Source organism: Pinus tabuliformis, chromosome 5_2 (genome assembly GCF_031772625.1).
Source record: "Pinus tabuliformis cultivar Carrire ecotype Pingquan chromosome 5_2, CPIR1, whole genome shotgun sequence".
Classification (NCBI taxonomy): domain Eukaryota; kingdom Viridiplantae; phylum Streptophyta; class Pinopsida; order Pinales; family Pinaceae; genus Pinus; species Pinus tabuliformis.
Genome location: NC_142306.1, coordinates 425,274,617 through 425,283,142, shown reverse-complemented (window position 1 = coordinate 425,283,142; position 8,526 = coordinate 425,274,617).

Genomic DNA, 8,526 nt, shown 5'->3' with positions numbered 1-8,526 from the left:
TGCCCTACCTCACCCTTTTACACCGACTTTAGTAGCTCAATATTTCATTGACTAGATCTTAAAATTGCATGGCATACCCACTTTCCATTGTGTCTGATCATGATTCGATCTTCACTAGTAACTTTTGGCAGGAACTCTTCAGACTACAAGGTACCCAACTACAACTTAGTACTTCCTATCATCCCCAAAATGATGGTCAAACTGAAGCAGTAAAAAAATGTCTGGAGACCTACCTTAGGTGTTTCACTTCAGAAAAGCAACATCTATGGGTACAGTGGTTACCTCTAACTGAATGGTGGTATAACACCAACTATCATGCCACCACCAAAATGACTCCATATGAAGCAGTTTATGGTCAACTCCCTCCTTCACCTACTTCTTATATCAAGGGATGCTCGAAGGTACAAGCAGTGGATCAACTCCTACAGAACCGCACAACCATGCTGGCCCACCTCAGAAAGAATCTCCTTCAAGCTCAAAACCACATGAAGAAACAAGTAGATCAACATCGTTGAGAACGCCAATTTCAAGAACGAGATTAGTTATTTTTGAGGCTGCAACCATATAAGCAAACATCACTCAAAGACAGGGGTTTTCAGAAATTATCTCCAAAATTCTACAGACCGTATCAAGTACTTCATCGCATCGGAGAATTCGCCTACAAGCTAGCTTTGCCACCCACTGCAAAAATCCATCCAGTCTTCCATGTCTCATGCCTCAAGAAAGTGATTGGGAACCATTGCCGAATTCAAACCAGTCTACCTGAATTGGATGAAGAAGGGTGAATCTGGATCCAACCTGAACAGGTTCTTGACACGCGAGAATGGCACCTGCGCGGTTGTATGATCAAGGAAGTCATTTTCAAATGGAAAGACACCTCTCCCGAAGATACGACCTGGGAACCAACCACTATTCTTCAGCAGTTTTGACAAATTCAGCCTTGAGGACAAGGCTATTCTTATGGGGGAGGGCATGTTAGGGTCCAACCCTAACCCCCTTATTTATGTAATAGGATCGAGTCATAGTTATAATGAAGTAAAGAGTCAATAAAGCCCATATTAATAATTGTAAGTGGTTGACCCGCATTTAAAGAAGGGAGCATAGTTAGTTGCAAATGGGCCATGGTATTAGATAGATGGTATTAATAAGAACCATGGTATTGCATGTATGAATCCTATATAAAGGATAGAGACTCCCCTCGAGGAGCATCATGTCTTATTTTGTAATTGAGCCCAACTCTATTGGAGGATGCCCCCTCGAAGAGGCAAGTGAACATTGCTTTTCTTTTTTAATAATAAAATACTTGCCGTTATTTCTTATTGTTCTATGTTCTGGGTATGTTTCTTCGCATATTTGGTATTTTGGTATCTTCTTGCAAGTCTAGAGCATAATAATAAGGCCCTCCAGCTATAGGAATTTAAGGATTAAACACAAGTAATATAACCCTTTGAATCAACCTAAAAGAAAGCAAAGGAATTACAATAGAACACAGGAATAATAACTCCAATGCTAAACAACTAGAATGAACCAAATATGAGAACCGGAAGGTAACTAAAACCAAACAGAAAAGTACCCAGGATACCAATACCCTAAAACCAAAACTGGACAGGGGTAAGCTATACCTTGAAATTGGCTATCTGGTAAAGGAAGCTCTGAAAAGATGACCACCAATTCGAATTCTAGCCCCAAATGTAGATTGTCAATGTACAAGAAGAAGAACATGGATCCAAAGACTCGATGAGTCCGAAACACCAGGATAAGCATAATAATATGAAAAAATATTAGAAACTATGTCATTACCACCCAAATCACCATTCAAATACCGTAATAAAACCACAAAATGGAAGGACTGAAGTACAAGACACAATGGTGAACCAAGGTTAAAATAGCCAAAGATGAGAAAGGGTATCTCCTCACTGAACCACCAACCTTCATTTTTGAGCCAAAACACACAAATGATGACAAATTTAAAGACTTGCACTATTTAGTGGACGATGCAACATTCCTACTCGCCCAACGAGGGGAATTTAACAACCCTTGTTGTCAGTTATACCTCCCAAGGACACTCAACTATGAAACAACACAACACCCACATGTAGAGAATGGAATAGAAATGGCATATCATTTTAAAGGATTTTCCATTCATCCACCTATTCATGATGTCTACCCCCATTGGGGATGAAGCCATCGCGATGATATCAATGTATAAAATATGTTCGTATCAATCATTGGAGAAAGGTGAGGCTGGCGATCATCAATAGATAGTTGTCGATACTGACATGCAACATTTTCTAAGTAGTTTGCGACTACATTTTTACGCTGATAGAAATGAATAACCAAAACATAATCCAACTGCAACAAAATTTCCTTTATACAATGAACTGTGAATATCAATCTCTAACTGTGGATCAATGTGGAGGGTGGTTATGTAGATAAGAGTTATTTCAAGAAATTAATGACTACCATTGAATCTACATCAACCTATATAAGTTGATAACCTTATGGATAACAATATTTAGAGTTGTGTCCATTGCTAAAAATTCCACTAACTTATTAGATGTGAATCTGTAGATGAGTGCAAAAATTTGCAAAAGGATCCCTATGGAATCATGAAAATCCACCCCACAACTTGCAATACCTCGGTTCCCTTTAGTCGCACTATCAAAAATTAATTTAACAAATCCACACGGAGGGCATATGAAAGGAGAATTAGACAATGTAATATTTGGAGAGGTCAGCCGTGAAACAGACCGTGCCATTTCAGAAAGAGATGGAGACAAGATAATACCTGTGCTTCAGGGCCATCAACCTTCCAACCATCCTCATTCGAAACAAAAGCCAAGATAGTTTCACCAATGTTTTGGGATTTGAGTTCACATATATGATGGATTTACATTCTTGATTTCAAAAAAAATGATATCTTATCTCTTTCCATAAATGCCACAAAATGAATCCAGTACTTAGAACCTAGACCCAGTTCATAATAGGGGTGGTAAAGGCCTTGACATTCCAATTTTTGAACCATACTAGAATTGGGCCTTCATAACTATTCTCTACACCAAATATGTCCATAAAAAAGGACTAAAACTCACTTGTACATGGATCATCTGTTGTCTTCATAATAAGAAAAGAAGTTATATTAATACTGATCGTAATAATAAATCTAAACGTTTTAATGTTATTGATAAGACTAATGAATAATATATTATGAAACTTAATAATAGAACTTAATTTAATAGCTAAATTAATAAAATGTTAAGATTATAGTAGTAATATTAGTATTAAAGTGTTACTCTTAAATATTAATAAAACTATCGTGTTAATATTAGTAATAGTGTTAATAGTAAAATAAATAATAATCTTAAAAATTAATGTAATAAATAAATTAGATTATTAATATAATTAAATTAACAAGTTGATGTATTAACGCTGGACATTATAAATATACCTAGGTCACTAACAAAATTAATTATTAAAAGCTAAGAAAAGAGAACTCCAAACACCTAGGATCAAACACTATAAACTAGAGGAAAGTGTGAGCATATGTTAAGTTATAACTTAGATGTGACAGTGGCTAAAATATTAAAAAAGAAAGTTCATAATGAGGGCGTTAAAATGATGGAAATTAAAGGAAGAATGTGTAAAAGTATAGGACGTTAAAAGGATTGTTAATTTCTTTAAGCCTAGCTACAAATTTACTCTCTGAACAAATAATCATGGATTTGAAATAAATAATGATTTCTAATATGATTTGTAAAAATAAATTTTTTTAACCAAATAAACAACAGAAGAAAAAAAAATACTCGAAACTAATCACATGCAACAAAAAATAACACATATATATGCCTTGGAAACCCCAATGTGGGGAAACTTGCAAAGGTTGGGCTTCTTATTAAGCTTTAGGAAAAATATTTCTTTATAATAGTTAAACAAGAATTTTCTTTGGAAAATACCCAACTAAATGTCTGAGACCTCTTTCTCTCACTTAGTTCTTATATCACCCACATGCACGAATTGATAGGAAAATTTTGTGTACAAAGAAAATTAGCCTCTCGGCTAAAGAGAAAACTTAGCCTCTCTATTGGTCTCGCTGTAGCTAGCTTTATCTAGCATTATATCACTCTTGCTACCAAATACCATGCTCGAATGAATCTCAACTTTTGTCAAATTGAATGTGCATATCCTTTGGCTTGAACCTCTTATTAAAAGAACCAAACCCTAATCTCAAGCAAAATTCCTGATCTCAATAGTTGAGATTAGATCTCACTTTATCAAGATCAATAGTCATGACTTAGACTTAATATAAAGTAGAATTATTTTCCCTTTTATAAAAATGTACCCAACAACCAAATTAAATTTCCGTCTAAAGTTTATACTCAGGAAATTCATTAATTAATTTACATAGGAGATAATTGAGGTGACTCATTTCATGTCATGGCACATGATCCATGCAGAATCACCTTCCAACCTACAATCTCAATAGGGATGGAGTAGAGAATACAAGGGATGGGAAGAGAAAGGGAAATAAAGAGAAAAGTCGGGAAGAAAAACAGGGAAGAAAAAGAAAAAGGGGAGGGGGGAGTGGGGGAGGAAAGGAGTTGTCAGGCGCATGCGAAATAATGTCATAGAAGGATAGGATAGACGAATGACCATGAAGCTGAGCGGAAGTGGTCTTAAAGGTTACTTTTAATGGTATTCAATCATGCCGCTTGTTTTGTCACCTATCCTTCTCCACATGCCAAATCAATTTCCGCATAATATTATTAGCTCATTGTCAATATCATAATATGAAAATTTTCAAAACTTCAAACTTTATAATTCTTTTTAAAACTTTTGGTCAATAAGCCTTTATTTTTTTTAGTGACTAGAGGAATCATCAACTTGGCATATTCCATACTAACGTGACATAGTGTTTATTTCGACCATTGCCACTATAACCCCTAGGTTCCTACGTATACCCCTTCGATAAGAAATAAGTAAATTGATGGGATTTGAATCTTGAACCTCTTGGTACGTAATATTTAATTTACACAACCACCTCCAATTGAGTTGGTCCTTAGGGTTTATCAATTAGGTTTATTTTTCTAGTATTTTTGTTAGTACACAATATTGATATATCTACTACTATATTTAACCCATTGCTTCACTAATAGTAATCCCATAAGTGACTCTTATATTTTTCATTATTTGTGGATTTCATATCAAATTAAAATTTTCACACATCTCTATCCCTTGAGAAATTCTATCAAATAGTTGTCGTGCATCTTGTAATCTTTCTATGTAAGAAAATTTTGATGCATATGGATCGAGCGTTGTAACATGGGCTCCAATACCAATTTGTAACACCCCCAGTCAACCACTCGAGTGTATCGCCACCTCTATAATTTGATCTTTTTGAAATTTTCCCTTCAATTTTACTCATGTATCATTGGTGAAGCACGTTTAATCATTCTCCCATGTAATGAATTCATCTATGGGAATGAAATTGCATAAATGTCACCATTTAAATCACCTTTCACATGCAACACATCAAAATATATCAAGGCCCGAGGGTTAGCTCAATTGGTCAAGGTGTTGTTGCTAAAGCACCTTGCCATTGGGAGGTCACGAGTTTAATTCTCCTCGATGCCTTTGGGTCTATTATTTGATTAGTTTGGCTTGTGGGATGTGATCACCTTGAGTGGATCTGCCTAGATTTTCCTCGGAAACAAAATGAGTATTAACATAAAAAATCATATAAAAATAATAATAAACACTTGCTTTTAAATGAATAATTAACCGGTTGCATGTCTTAGACATTTCACCCTCCCATAGACCATGTTGCTCATAAGCTTTCAATGATGGGTCACCCCCAAGACAGGGCCACAAATCTACAAGGAAAAAGGCTTATTTAAAGCTGGCTATGGCACCTAATTAATGTTGAACATGAATAGTGCCATAATACCAAACTTTAGCAGCCTTCCACTAATAATTTATTTCTCAGCCTTCCACTAATAATTTCACATTCCCCATCATCTCACAAAACCCACGGTACAGTATTGCACCCACTTCACTGCACTAGCAAACCATGAAGCTATATGACTAAAATTCCATGGATTTTGAATACAACTGACTAGGGATTCCTCAAACTTGTACCTTATAGGAGTTCCATCTACCTTCGAGAGGTTTTTCTTAGTACCTTTCTGGCTTTGCACCAAGGTAACCTATCCTTGTTTTTTTAATTCCACCTAGGCTTTTACTAGGATATAATCATGTCACAGGATCACCCCTTCTTCCCATTCTGGGAGTCAAGTTACCTTCCATTGTAGGAATGATGCAACACATGATGGGTGACCCTAACACACTTCACTTTTATGTGCACGTCCCTCCTTTGGAAAATGAAATATCTAAAGTCTCTTTATAAAATTACGATGAAACATGTGTATCTTTCGGCTTAGGTTTATTTTAATAATAACTTATCCACCTAGGAGTAAGTCCTTCATCACTTAGACCTAAGCCACATTTTTCATATCCAAGGAGTCTTAGTGGCCCCATGCTCTATTGTTGGGCTTGCTTTACAACAGTAATTTATTTTATTAGTGTGATTTCATACCTACATAATTAGGCTATGTGGATTCAAAAAATATAAACATAAGCATAATGGCCTAAAACACAGGTGCATGGACACGTGGGCACCAAAAGAATCCTTAAATCACGATGCTAAACATGATATGTACATGACACACTGAGGGTTCATCATGAAGGTGTTACATAGAATGTAAGATTTTATCTTATATTACTTTAGAACGATAGCTTTGATTTTAACATAAACAAATAAGAAAAGTTTAAAATTAATCATTATTAAATTAAATACAATTAAAATCAATTCAATTAAAAAGTTACTAACTTTTTAAAGTAATTCAGTATTTTAATAAATTTCATTTACTTAACTAATCACATTGTTACTGAAACATAGATGTTATCTAAATTAGTATTATGGGTCGGTCCATAAAATATTTCATTTAAGTAATTAAAGATATCACTCAACAACTATCAAGGAATTGCATAAAACGACCAAAAAGAAGAGTTACCTAACTATACAATTTCTTGATACTTGATGTATGATATATTTAATTAAGTAATTAAAAGACATTATGGATTGAGCCACACGATTAATTAAGTAAATAAAATATATTATTGAATAATAAATATAATTATCTAAGTAAATAAAATGTTATAACAATAAATTAGAAAATGGAAAAAATATATAAACCAACATTGCAATATATTACAAATATCAACATTTAATATCATATATTTATATTTACATTAAAAGTTATTATTATATTATTTTAATTCATATATATATATATATATATATAAAATCTATTATTTGTTGATTATTTGAAATAGTATGTATTATGTATTAATTATTACTTATTTGAAATAAATATATAATATTTTAATAGTTCATATTTAAGTTTTTATATTTATATAGCTTCTCGTTAAACTATGCATAACTTTATATTAAAATGTAATATACTCATAGGAAGTTTTTTTTAGGGGAATGAAGTTATGGTGGGGCATAATTCAAAACTTTAAATGAAATGAAATAATAATATAATATAATTTAAAAGGATAAAATATTAATAATAATAGATTGAATATTGAGATATTGTCAAACTCTAATATTGAGATATTGTCAAACTCTAATACAAGGACACGTATGGAGCTGTTAAATAAATAGATAAAATATAGACGATGACCTAGTCTAACTAATAGATGAAATTGCTTTTTGGCCTAAATAAAATAATACAATCTTTAGCAAGATTGTGATTTCTTGTTGTTTAAAGTACATTTTTAAATTAAATGCATAAATGGACTAAGCACACCCAAAAAGCCCAGAAAGTACATTTTAAAATTAAATGCATAAATGGACTAAGCACACCCAAAAAGCCCAGAGGCACTCCATCTTTGCAAATAAAAAATTAAACTTATAATTTAAAAAAATCTATATAGTAGTTTGCAAAAAATTGATGAGAAATAATGCTCGGAGAAAAGATCATTTTGTCTATTAGTTGAAGTAAGCTTCAATATATTAATAATAATAGATTGAATATTGAGATATTGTCAAACTCTAATATTGAGATATTGTTGTTTAAAGTACACTTTAAAATTAAATGTATAAATGGATTAAGCACATCCAAAAAGCCCAAGGCACTCCATCTTTGCAAATAAAAAATTAAACTTATAATTTAAAAAAATCTATATAATATTTTGAGAAAAATTGACGAGAAATAATGCTCGGAAAAAAGATCATTTTATCTATTAGTTGAAGTAAGCTTGTATTAAATATTTGTTGAGTAATGAATATTATTACATAAATTAATAATAAAATAAATAAAAAAATGAATAAAATGAATATTTATTTATACAAAACTGAAATTTTATTATATTTTAATGAACCTACCCTCATACATTATCATTATATTATATTATAATATAATAGTGATTTACATTAATTATAATATAATTATAATTCACACT